We start from the raw sequence: 12,089 nt of genomic DNA, 5'->3' as shown, positions 1-12,089 counted from the left end.
GCCAGCCCCGCCTCCCCCCGCCGCCGCCAGCAGGGGTCGCGCTGCCCCCAGCGAGCGGCTCAGGCGGGGGTGGGGAAAGCTCCGCGGCCGGTCGCTTTTCTCCGCCGCCGCTGGTTGGATCGTTTCAATAAAAGTCTTTTTTCCCCCCTCTCTCTTGCTCTCGCTCTCCTCCGGGAAACAGGCGGAGGCGTCAATCCGCAGCCGCCGAGAGAGCAAGCGACGCTCACGCAGCGAGCGAAAGCGCCAGCCCGCGGTCTCCTCGGCTCCTCACCGTCGGGCCCCGGAGAGGAAGGAGCCCGCGTTCGGCCGGGCCGTCTCAGCCGGGCGTCGGCGCCAACCTGCCCGCCTCGCTCCCGCCCCGGGTCCTCCGAGGGGATTAGTGGGCCGCCCGCGCGGCTCGGCGGCCCGGGAGCCATGTTGACCCGGGGACTTGGCAACGCGTGAGGGACCCGAGCGGCCCCTCCCGAGGCTCCGGACACTTCAGCGAGAGTCGGAAGGCGGCTGCGGCGGGGAGGCCTGCGCCTCGGAGACGCCGCGGGTCGTCCAGCCGCTGGGACCCGGACCTGCATCCGGTCGCCGCGGGCGTCGGCGGAGCCGCTTTCCCTGGGCGCCGCGCTTCGCCTCGCCTCGCCTCGCCGCGGGACGCGGCCCCCGCACTTGCTGGTGAGTTGGCGGCGGCGCGGGGCTCGCCCTGCTGCCCGGCCCACCCGGGCTGAGGGGCGGGCGGCTGGCGGGGGCGCTGGAGTCTCAGGCCGGGCTGGCAAGTTGCGAGAGGGAGGCGCGGCGCAGGGGGCTCGCGGGTGCCCGTCGCCTCTGGGGTCCAGCGAGGACCCCGGGTCGCCGACCCATTTCGGGGGGTGGGATGTCTTGTCGCCGCCGCCGCCTCCGCCTCCGCCTCCGGTGCTTGCTGCCGTTTTGGTCTCCGGGGGAGGCCGGTGTCGCCGCGAGGCCGAGGAGGGGGAAGAGGTTGAAAGTCCCCCGAGACACAAAGGTCCCCTGGGCGAGGGTGGAGCTGCGGGCGCGGGCGGCCAGCTCCGAGGCAAAGGAAGGGACGCGGGTCCCCGGGAGGTGAGCGACGAGGCGGCGACCGCGGTGCTTCCAGCTCCTTGGAGACGCCGGGGGTGTGCGCGGGTGGGAGCGCGGGGGAGGAGGGGGAGGAGCAGCCCGCGCGTGGGCGCGGGGCGAGACAAAGATCAGGGCAAGCTCCCGCCGGTGGGCACACCCCTGAGTGTTGGTGTCTAGAGCAGGGCTGGAGGGAATGTGGGAAACCCAGGGAACCGATCAGGAGAGGGAAATGGGGGGCTGCCAACTATTGTCTCCGGCGCAGTCGCTTTTCTCGGCGTTTTGTGCCTGATGCGTTTGCTCCCCAACTCAGCTGGAGAGCTCCAGATTGTCTTCCTCCCTTCACCCCCTCACTGCCACATTGACTCTCCCTTGGTTTTCCCCTCATTCTCCCTCTACTTTTCACCCATTCCTTTTCGGGTAAGCAGTATTTTGCCTTCAGCTCGAGGAACGTTTGCTAATGACAGGATGCCTGCGCTTGTTCTGACCCTGAACTGCCTTGAACTCCTTTCTTCCTCCCACCCTTTCCTTTCTGGGATCTTGTAATGTCACATGGCCACTAACAATTAGCTTTTCTTCTGCAAAAATGGCAAAAGCATTTAGCTGAAATCTGTGGCGCTCGTCCTTTATGTGTCCACCAAAGACACGTCGTTGGTCCTGGCTTAGCACCTCTTTAGTTAGCAAGTTCATTTCCTAGATACAGAAGTGGCCAATTTCGCTTGGAGTTTTGGCTATTTCTAGGGTCAGCTAGAAGCCAGACCTGTCATTTATCAGGAAATGCTTGAGACAATTCTTTCCTCAAACTTTGTTTTCTTTCTTTCTTCAAGGTTTCTTTAAGAGAAGCTTGTGTAAGAAGGTCAGAGTAACAAATCTGAATTACTGTATGTTAGACTTATTTGGTTAACCATTGGGCAGAAGAAAATGAATGGGATCTTAGACCTTTGATGCCTTGAGTAGAAGGAAATCTTCCCTTGAAGCTAGAAATAAGGTTCAACCGAATTTTAAGGGAAAAAATTAGCTAGTTGTAATATCACTGGTTTTGTTCTTTTATGAGACTAGGTAGGTAGCTTATTAAATGTTGGGATGTTGTTTGGTTAATGAAGACATTTTAGTCTTTGTAATTCTACCATCTGTAACTCTAACATTGTTTCATAAACAACAGTTGGAACAAAAGAAAAATCTGTGGCTAGATTTAAGGAATATTCTTGTTTTATGTTATGAGAGAGAATATTGGAATATAAAAAAGTGCTGTTTTGTCTGGTAAACTATATTATAGGCCAGAAACATTAACAGTTTAAGTGCTGGACTTCAAAGAAAATAGCTGAGTCTTTAAATTTATCTGTTTTAGAATTACTATGCAAATATATTATTGATTTGTTTACAGCAAAAAACCCCCAAAACAACTCATTGAAATATGGAGAGGAAATAAAAGTAAAGCCTGTTTGATGTAGGAACTTTTAGCATTAGTTATTTGAAATAGTGTAGCCTGCCAAATGTATTCCGGTTACTAGTAGGAAAAAGAGATACCAAGTAAGGAGGGATGAAATTGGAAGAATTGACTCAACGTAGCTTTGTATACCAGTAATCTAAATAAGTCATTGGCTTTACAAAAAATAGAGAAATTAAATTTTATTTTGTCAATAGCAGATAGCTGTGTTGACTAAGCAGATTTTAATGTATATATTTGCTAATCTCTTTACTTTTCAGATATTGACTCATTCCAACAATTAATAGTGGAAAGAGGTGGCATATAAAATACTTTATTATGTCAAGGCTTTTGTTTTTTTCTTAATTTTCAGTGATGTTAACCTTTCCCTTACTGGTGAAATAAATAACTAAAAAGCTGCAAATATTTTGTGAACAATGGAAGCTATAACAGCATAAGAGCAACTGCGTTAAATATTCTGCAATGAAGATGTTCGTGGCCCTTAATATTAAAAAAAAAAAATCTGTGAACGTAAAATTTTTTTTCTGATATTTTCTTTGTTATTGCTTAATAGTGCTGAATATTTATAAGGCACTACATTTTGAATCATTATTACTATTCTCTAGTCTTTATAAAAAGTATTGCATCATGTCATGGCATTCTTTAAATAGCTTTTATACTTCCTCACCATGGATAATTACTTAATGAATTTATTGCTGTAAAAAACGGGGGGGGGGGAGGCATGTTAAATACAGCTTAAGACTATTCTTTAGAGTGTTTTATCTGTTTTAAAAATTGCCTCGTTTCATACGTTCAAAGGAAGAATAATTTTATGTTTTTTGAATTTTGAATGTGTTAAGTTTTCACATGGGAAAGTTATTTAAAGTGCATTTTACAGATTATGGCATTTTGCATTTTAAATAAAGATAAAAAACAGGTTTATGGCATTTAAAAATTAGCTTTATATAGCATCTGTGAAATTAAAAAAAAAAAGTCTTCAATAGAACCTGATATAGCTTACTAGCATTTGACATATAATGTTGGTAATTTCTTTGAACTGGTGGGAAGAGGACCTGTTAGGGTCACTTTAAAAAAAGAATTGTGAGATGTTTGTGATATTAAGCCAAGAATTCTGTCATGAGTGGATTCTTTGTTATTATTTTGTTCCCAGGCTTTTTAGTTAGTAATTGCTTTGATATCTGCAAAATATTGACCTGGAAAGAGGAATTGCCAAGGCCCAGCAAAATGTATTGGATATATCTGAGTGTAGCTTACCTTTCCTAATCTGTTTTTCTTTCTCTGTTGGCCAATTTGGAAGATCAATAAACATCTACCTCTAAGTCTAATGGGGGGATGCTACTATAAATGTTATATTCTGTAGCGACATATGATACTAAATACTGTGTTTGAGGTGGTTTACAGACCCATGGCATATTGAGATGAGTGAAAATTATCTTGCTCTCCTAAGTCTCCTTTTAAACATATATTTTGATATAAGCTATGTGAAAGTAATGAACCTTATTTCATACCTTTTGTTGGGTTACTATGCCTAGTGTTACTTTGTTAAATCCTCACGATAAGCCCATCCTAACAGATATTGTGCCACCTTTTTTTTTTAACCCTTTGAGCAGTGGATTTTTTTCATGCTTGCTGACCCCTGGGAGTGAGTTTTTTTTTTTCAAAAAATGAAATTAGTTCCAGTTCCAGTTTTATTTAACTTAAAATCATGTTTGTTTGATAACCAATTTATAGAAACGAGAAGAACATACATTTACTACTCCAGCTTTTACTTTTACTGCTCCAGCTCAAAGTTTAAGGACGTACATGTACGGTGGTACTCTGGATGGTCAGGAGGCACGAGGACATACACGAACATTTGTACTAAATTACTGCCAAATACTTTAAATTTCTTAGTAAGAAGCAAAATACATTCTTTTAAAGCTGTGCTTTAGGTCCTTCGTCCTCCATTGATTGTGCCTCTTTTTCAAATGAGGAAACAGGAGCTTTAGGTTAAGTAATTGTCTCCAGGGTGAAGGCTTCTGTTTAGGCATTCAAACCATGTCACAGTGCCTGCGTAGGGATGAGATGTTAAAAATTCAGTGTTGAGTGCTGTAGAGTTCATCAAAATTAGATTTAAAGTCCATTGAATCAGTTTTACTTCCTAAAAAATAGATTTATACAGAATGTATAAAGGAGGATATATTTATAATTCAAAATGAATTGAAACCAAGATGTGAAAATGATATTTCAAGTATTTGTAGATTTATTTTTAATTATGAATTTATCAATTAGTCTTTGGGCATAAAATGAATATGGGTGCTGAATACACCTGGTTTTGTGATACAAATATGTTTATTTTCATTTTTACTTATATGTTTACTTCTTTTGATTTTTCATGTGTTAAAATTATTTTACATTCTTTGAGCATATGCTATAAAAAGGAAGACAGCCCAGATGCATGCTGTGTAGGTTGCTTCAGAATTGGGTGAAAATTTTGCATTAAAGTAGATAAATTCTATGTCGATCTAAAGATGTATAATTGCCTATTGGTTTTGGTATTGCTTAAGTATTAAATTGTAAATTTTGATCTTGTATTTTTATTGATATGTAGCTACCACTGAAAACTGGAAATATCAAAGCAGGTTGTACATTTTAGGGCATAACTTTTTATATTGCAAACCAACCCTTATGATCCAAAATTGCAAATTAGTTTTGTTGATATGTATCTTATTGTTCAAATTTAAAGAACAGAACATTTTATTGACTTGACCTGATAGTCCATTAAAGTGAAAAACAATGGAAGATCTGGGTTCTTTTTTGTGTGTACATTAAAGAAAAGTTGATTAAAGCCTTACCAGGTGGTAGCGCAATGAAGAGAGCATCTGACTGGGACACAGAGGACTCAGGCTCGAAACCCTGAGGTCGCTGGCTTGAGCACAGGGTAGCTGACTTGAGCATGGAATCATAGACATGACCCTATGGTCTCTGGCTTGAACAAGGGGTCGCTCGCTCTGCTTTAGCTGCCCTGCCCCCCCATCAAGGCATATATGAGAAAGCAATCACTGAACAATTAAGGAGCTGCAATGAAGAATTGATGCTTCTCATCTTTTTCCCTACCTGTCTGTCTGTCCCTATCTGTCCGTCTCTCTGACTCTCTGTTTCTGAAATAAATAAATAAATAAGCAACAAGCTTATTAACAAAAAAAAAAGTTAATTAAAAGGATCTGATGGCCCTGCTGGTTGGCTCAGTGGTAGAGCATTGGCTCGGTGTGTGGAAGTCCCAAGTTCGATTTCTAGCCAGGGCACACAGGAGAAGCGCCCATATGCTTCTCCACCCTTTTCCCTCTCCTTTCTCTCTCTCTCTTCCCCTCCCGCAGCAAGTCTCCATTGCAACAAAGTTGGCCCAGGTACTGAGGATAGTTCCATGGCCTCCACTTCAGGAGCTAGAATGGCTCCAGTTGCAAGGAGCAGCGCCCTAGATTGGATGGGCAGAGCATTGCCCCCTAGTGGGCTTGCCGGGTGGATCTCCATCAGACATATGCAGGAGTCTGTCTCTCTGCCTCCCAGCTTCTCACTTCAGAAAAATACAAAAAAAAAATTGTCAATCTTTGAATAGCACAGGCTTGTTTTCTTTTATGTAACTTGTTAGTGTAAATATTTATACTTTCAAGAATACTCTAAGTCTTGTATGGATATTTGTAAAGAATTGGAAAGGACTCAAGAATAATTTATCTTTTACTATATTCTAGGTTAGTTACTAATTCACTTTGTTCTTCTTAAATGGTAAATGAGATACAGCCATTCTTACAATGGGTGGTTAATATTTGTTATTAGTGTGTATTAATGTCAAAAATAACATAAAGTTTGGTAAGAATTGATAATATTTGTGAAAAATTACCCAGTAATAACATTGAGACTCTAAACATTTCAAATTTAGAGGCATTGTCCTTTAAATTAGTTAATATTTAAGTGTTATTTTAAAAATAGACTTTAAAAAAATGTAACATAATTTTCAGATTTTACTATTTTAACAGATTTGTATTGCTATTTTTGACGAGGAGGCGAACTTTTCATTGATTTTTTGAAGTAAATTTTGGATTCCTTAAGCAGTCTTTAGCCTCTTGAGTGTTTTTGCTGAATTATATTTAAGACTTGATATTTTATGGCTTTATTTTTCTTAATAAATTTGATTTTCTAATTAGGGGTATAATCAGTACTTTTAAAGTATTTGCTGTGTCCATGGCATTGTGTTTAGTCATTGTAAATGTTATAAAATAAAATTTAATGTGGTGGTAATGTAACATGAAATAACAGCAATATTGATTGTCTGGATTGTTCTGTAGTTAACCCAACTCTTTTGTTTTACATGTTCCTTGGACAGTCTCATCCATACTTAGTGCTTTGTTCTTTCTACTTCCCAGATATCACCTCTTAGTGCTCCCTTACCTGAGCTAAACTTTTTATTTTCTGAAGTTGGAAACGGGGAGGCAGTCGGACAGACTCCCACATGTGCCCGACTGGGATCCACCCGGCACGCCCACCAGGGGGCGATGCTCTGCCCATCTGGAGCATTGCTCTGTTGCAACCAGAGCCATTCTAGCGCCTGAGGCAGAGGCCATGGAGCCATCCTCAGCGCCCAGGCCAACTTTTTACTCCAATGGAGCCTTGGCTGCAGGAGGGGAAGAGAGAGACAGAGAGGAAGGAGAGGGGGAGGGGGAGAGAAGCAGATGGGCACTTCTCCTGTGTGCCCTGGCTAGGAATCGAACCCGGGACTCGTGCACACCAGGCTGACGCTCTACCACTGAGCCAACTGGCCAGGGCCCTGAGCTAAACTTTTATTAGCCTCGATCTCCATTTCCTAATCACAGTGAATGCACCACAGTCAGCCTGACCGTTCGTAGCTTCTTATGTTTTTCCTGCCACTACCTAGTCCATTTAGTCATGCCAAATCCTGTTAATTTTATTTTCTAAATATCTTTTAGATTTATCTTTTCTTATTGTCATTTTCATATGTGAGGATTTTGGAATGCTTCATCTGAATTACTGCTTCCAATTTTGCCCCATTTTAAACTAAAAATTATTTAGTCTTTCTGTATATTTAGATGTCTTTTTATCCCTCTGTCCTTCCTAGATATTCATCCATCCATCCACCCACCCAGCCATCTATCTACCCACCTGTCTGCCCACCTGTCCATCCATCCGTCCATCCATGCATTCGTCTGTCCATGCATGCATATGCATGCATCCATCCATCCATGTATGTCTCAAGTGCCCTCCATATTTGGACTGGCACTGGTCAGTGCTAGAATGCGAAGACGAGGAAATGTTGATACTATAGTGCTGTGACAGTTGGAGAGAAATTATTAGTTTTTTTTTGTTTTTTGTTTTGTATTTTTCTGAAGTTGGAAACGGGGAGGCAGTCAGACTCCCACATGTGCCCAACTGGGATCCACCTGGCACGCCCACCAGGGGGCGATGCTCTGCCCATCTGGGGCCTTGCTCTGTTGCAACCAGAGCCATTCTAGTGCCTGAGGCAGAGGCCATGGAGCCATCCTCAGCGCCCAGGCCAACTTTGCTCCAATGGAGCCTTGACTGCGGGAGGGGAAGAGAGAGACAGAGAGGAAGGAGAGGGGGCGGGGTGTAGAAGCAGATGGGCGCTTCTCCTGTGTGCCCTGGCTGGGAATCGAACCTGGGACTCCCGCACACCAGGCCGACGCTCTACCACTGAGCCAACCGGCCAGGACCGAAATTCTCAATTTTAAGGATAAATGTCACTTCCTTCAAACTCTTCCTTGACCCATTTTGGCAGAGTTTTGGTGTTTATTGCTATAGCATTTATGTTTACTATAGTACTTAACACATTGCATTGTAATTAATTATACATCTCTCCCACTCTCCCATTTGGCTGGTTTTGTGCTTCACAGAGACCATGCTGTTTTTACTTTCAGTATGTCCCCCAAATTATTTTGTATTTAATTGTATTAATGAATTGATGCAATTAGGAGAAACAACAATGTATTAGTAAATTAGGGTTAGATTAATCATATCTTATAAAATCCCAAGAATTAATTTCGATAGTAGAATAAAAAGCCATCAAGAATTGGGGGGTATTGGAGCTACTCATACATGTTGTTTTAGAGTAGACTGGAAACAGTTTGTGAGCCAACTTAGAGGTAGAGGGTCAATAAGTTGGCATTATTGGACCTTTTTACATGTGAGCTGTACTAACTTGTTATTATATTTTTAGTTTTTAATTGTTGATTTAGCAAGATAATAAGGGAGAGATTAAAGAGACAGGAACATCAATCTGTTACTGTATGTGCCCTGACCAGGGATCACACTGGCAACCTCTGCACTTCTGGGCGATGCTCTAACTGAGCTATCCAGCCAGGACTAACTTGTTATTTTTTGACAAATTGGAAATATAAAATTACAAATTCCATGTAAAACCGATTTCCAAAGGTCTGAAAACATTGGTCAGTAATCAAAAGTTAAAATTTGGTGTAATTGATAAAATTTTATTCTTTTCATATAAATTTTTTATTTTTATTTATTTATTTTTATTTGGTGAGAGGAGGGGAGGCAGAGACAGACTCCTGCGTGCACCCTGACCTAGATTCACCTGGCAAGCCCACTAGAAGACTATGCTGTGCCCATCTGAGGCCCTTGCTCTGTTGCAACCAGAGCCATTTCTTAGTGCCCAAGGCAGAGGCCATGGAGCCATCATCAGCGCCTGGGGCCAACTTGCTCTAATCCAGCCATGGCTGTGGGAGGAGAGGAGAAGAGAGAGAGAGAGCACAGGTGAGAAGCAAGGGGGGAGGGGTTGAGAAGCAGATGGGCGCTTCTATGTTCCTTGACCAGGAGTTGGACCCGGAACATCCACACACCAGGCCAACATTCTACCAACTGAGCCAACTGGCCAGGGCCAAGATAAAATTTCATTCTTAATGAAATCTAGCTGTTTATCTGTATAGTACCAGACTTAATTGTGGACTTGACAATTGCACTCAAACGAATAGAACAATGTATTTAATGTTTTCCTGTTATCCTGATTGTTTATATATACAGTTGACTGGGAGCCTTGTTTTTATTAGGGTTAATTAAATAAAAACTCATCTACTTTTTAAATTGAAGATGTTTTATTGAGGTTTATAATTGAATTTTAAATTATACCCATGTTTAGGTTATTACAGAACTAGATTTATTTTAGAAATCAGATAGTATGGCTTAATAACATTTAAGATGTGATATTTAAAAGTGACTTTTTATAATTTGTGAGATTTGGTGCTTTAAAAAATATTCTTCGGCCCTGGCCGGTTGGCTCAGTGGTAGAGCATCGGCCTGGCATGCAGAGGTCCCAGGTTCGATTCTCGGCCAGGGCACACAGGAGAAGCGCCCATCTGCTTCTCCACCCCTCCCCCTCTCCTTCCTCTCTGTCTCTCTCTTTCCCCTCCCGCAGCTGAGGCTCCATTGGAGCAAAGATGGCCTGGGCGCTGGGGATGGCTCCTTGGCCTCTGCCCCAGGCGCTAGAGTGGCTCTGGTCGCGGCAGAGCGACCCCCCCCCCCAGGGGCAGAGCATCGCCCCCTGGTGGGCGTGCCGGGTGGATCCCAGTTGGGCGCATGTGGGAGTCTGACTGTCTCTCCCTGTTTCTAGCTTCAGAAAAAAATACAAAAAAAAATATTCTTCAACTTTTGTATGGTCTTAAAACATTACAATCTTTTATATTGGTTAAATTTTCAAGGTCAGGATTTATTTACCCACCTTTTATCATTTCAGGAACAGTGGAGTCAGCTTTGTATTTTGCAATATTTTGTTCATAAGTTTGTAAGCATGGATTTTTGCCCCCCCTACTTTCTCCAGATACTCTTATTATTTACATTTACATTTTCCTCCAATTCCTTGTTTTCTTAAATCTGTAACTCATTTTTATTATATAGTTATGTTTTCATTTTTTCCCTATAAGGACTACTGTAATAAGTGATATCCATGTGAACTTGAGCTATTTACTTCAATTCTTAAGGGTCAGATTCTTCTATAAAATTGAGAAATGTCAGAATCTGCTTCATAGGATTGTGGGAATTAAATGAAATGGTAACAGGTAAAGCACTTTGCAAAGTACTTGGCACCTAGTAAGCACTCACCATTAGCAACTATTTTTATTGCTCTTGAATATAATGGAATGAACTGTTGGTGATAGAACTGGAATTGTTTAGCTGATCCATTCTTCAGGTTGATAATTGTCTAAATAAGTGGCTCACAAGGACAACTGAGTCAATATAAAAACAATTTCTCTGGCTTTTTAAACTACATACTTCCTAGCATTTCTAATATGCCTCCCTACTCTCACCAAATTTGAGAATCAATGTATTAGTGTTATTAATAGGTGGATATTTCATCCTTTAGGTATATTGGGGGGAGGGGATAGTATAGGCCAGTGAGCTAAATAATGTAGGCTATTTATTGCTTCTTACCTAATGACCAATTAGAAATAAAATTGTCATAATCTTCCTGATTACACTTTTCCTCGGGCTAACCAAATTTTCTTTGTAACTGTTTGCCGTCTCTACCGCTTCCTTAGGCCTGTACTGTGCCACTTTTTTGACATCTTCACAGCCTAGGCAGTATTTGCTTTCCTTAATGACTTTTGCTTGTGACTCAGGGTTTTCTGAAGTCAAAGCAGAATAACACATCATATAATGTATCCATCAAAAGAAGAAACTGGTTTTGCATTTTATCCTTTTGTCATAAAATCTATTTGGATGCTTACTGTTTATTATCTTACATTTTTGTTTGTTTTTCTAGGTCAGTGCCTTGAACTTCAGAGGTACTCTTGTTGATTTTAAAATAAAGAAAAATAGCTAGGTGTGTTTGTGTAAAATCTCAAGCTTTGCTCCAGTACAACTGAATTGGAATCTCTTGAGTTTGGATTTTTTTAAATATTCCAGGCAATTCTTAGGTTTTAGAAATACTTCTAGGGTTTAGCAGTCTCAAGGGGAGGAACCACTTACATATAAATTAATTTTAAAGTATGGCTAATTGAGTAGACCTTTATCATTCCATCTTATTTTTTCTTTTTCTATTTTGAATTTTCTAGTTTTATTATGTTTTGGGGGAGCTGTTCTTAGATTTATGTATAAAAGTCGAATTAGGAAGTGCCAAGCCAAAGTTTGTTAAGAGTAATACATCAATAGGAGATGGGAGGAGGTTTTTATATAGAAGTAGAAGCAAAGCAAGGATATTATTTGATTGGCTCCATAGCTTAAGCAGTTGCCCTATTTGTGAAAGCATACCTGGCTGTTTGTGATTGGTTGTTTCATTTTCTCAGATTCAAGTGGCTTAGATTTTGGTTTGCTTAGATAGGCTCCTAAGGCAACAGAGCCACCTGACTCTCATACCTTCTTGTTTAGTTACTTCAAAAGTTTCTTACTAGAGTCTTACTGTTTTCTACTGCATGGTCTCCATTATGTTTTTGAAAATTACTTTTAAAATATAAGAATGTATAATAATGTAGAAAAAGGACCATATTCTAAGTACCCTAGCAGTGATTATCACCTTCAAATACTCCATTTATCTCTTTTTCATATATAGAGTTTAGTATTT

General features: G+C 41.5%; 1 protein-coding gene across 1 annotated transcript in view; it reads left to right on the top strand.

The window, feature by feature from the left end:
- Window positions 1-394: 394 nt before the first annotated feature.
- The window catches only part of CDK17 (cyclin dependent kinase 17), a 103,006-nt gene continuing 91,311 nt past the window's right edge, over window positions 395-12,089 (top strand). The window contains exon 1 of the mRNA XM_066262072.1: window positions 395-663. The gene's annotated coding sequence lies outside the window, so the exon portion shown is untranslated. The remainder of the gene's footprint in view (window positions 664-12,089) is intronic.

The sequence above is a fragment of the Saccopteryx bilineata genome, chromosome 1, assembly GCF_036850765.1.
Source record: "Saccopteryx bilineata isolate mSacBil1 chromosome 1, mSacBil1_pri_phased_curated, whole genome shotgun sequence".
Taxonomy (NCBI): Eukaryota; Metazoa; Chordata; class Mammalia; order Chiroptera; family Emballonuridae; genus Saccopteryx; species Saccopteryx bilineata.
The sequence above is the reverse complement of the archived record's forward strand: the minus strand, read 5'-3'. Positions and strand labels throughout refer to the sequence as shown.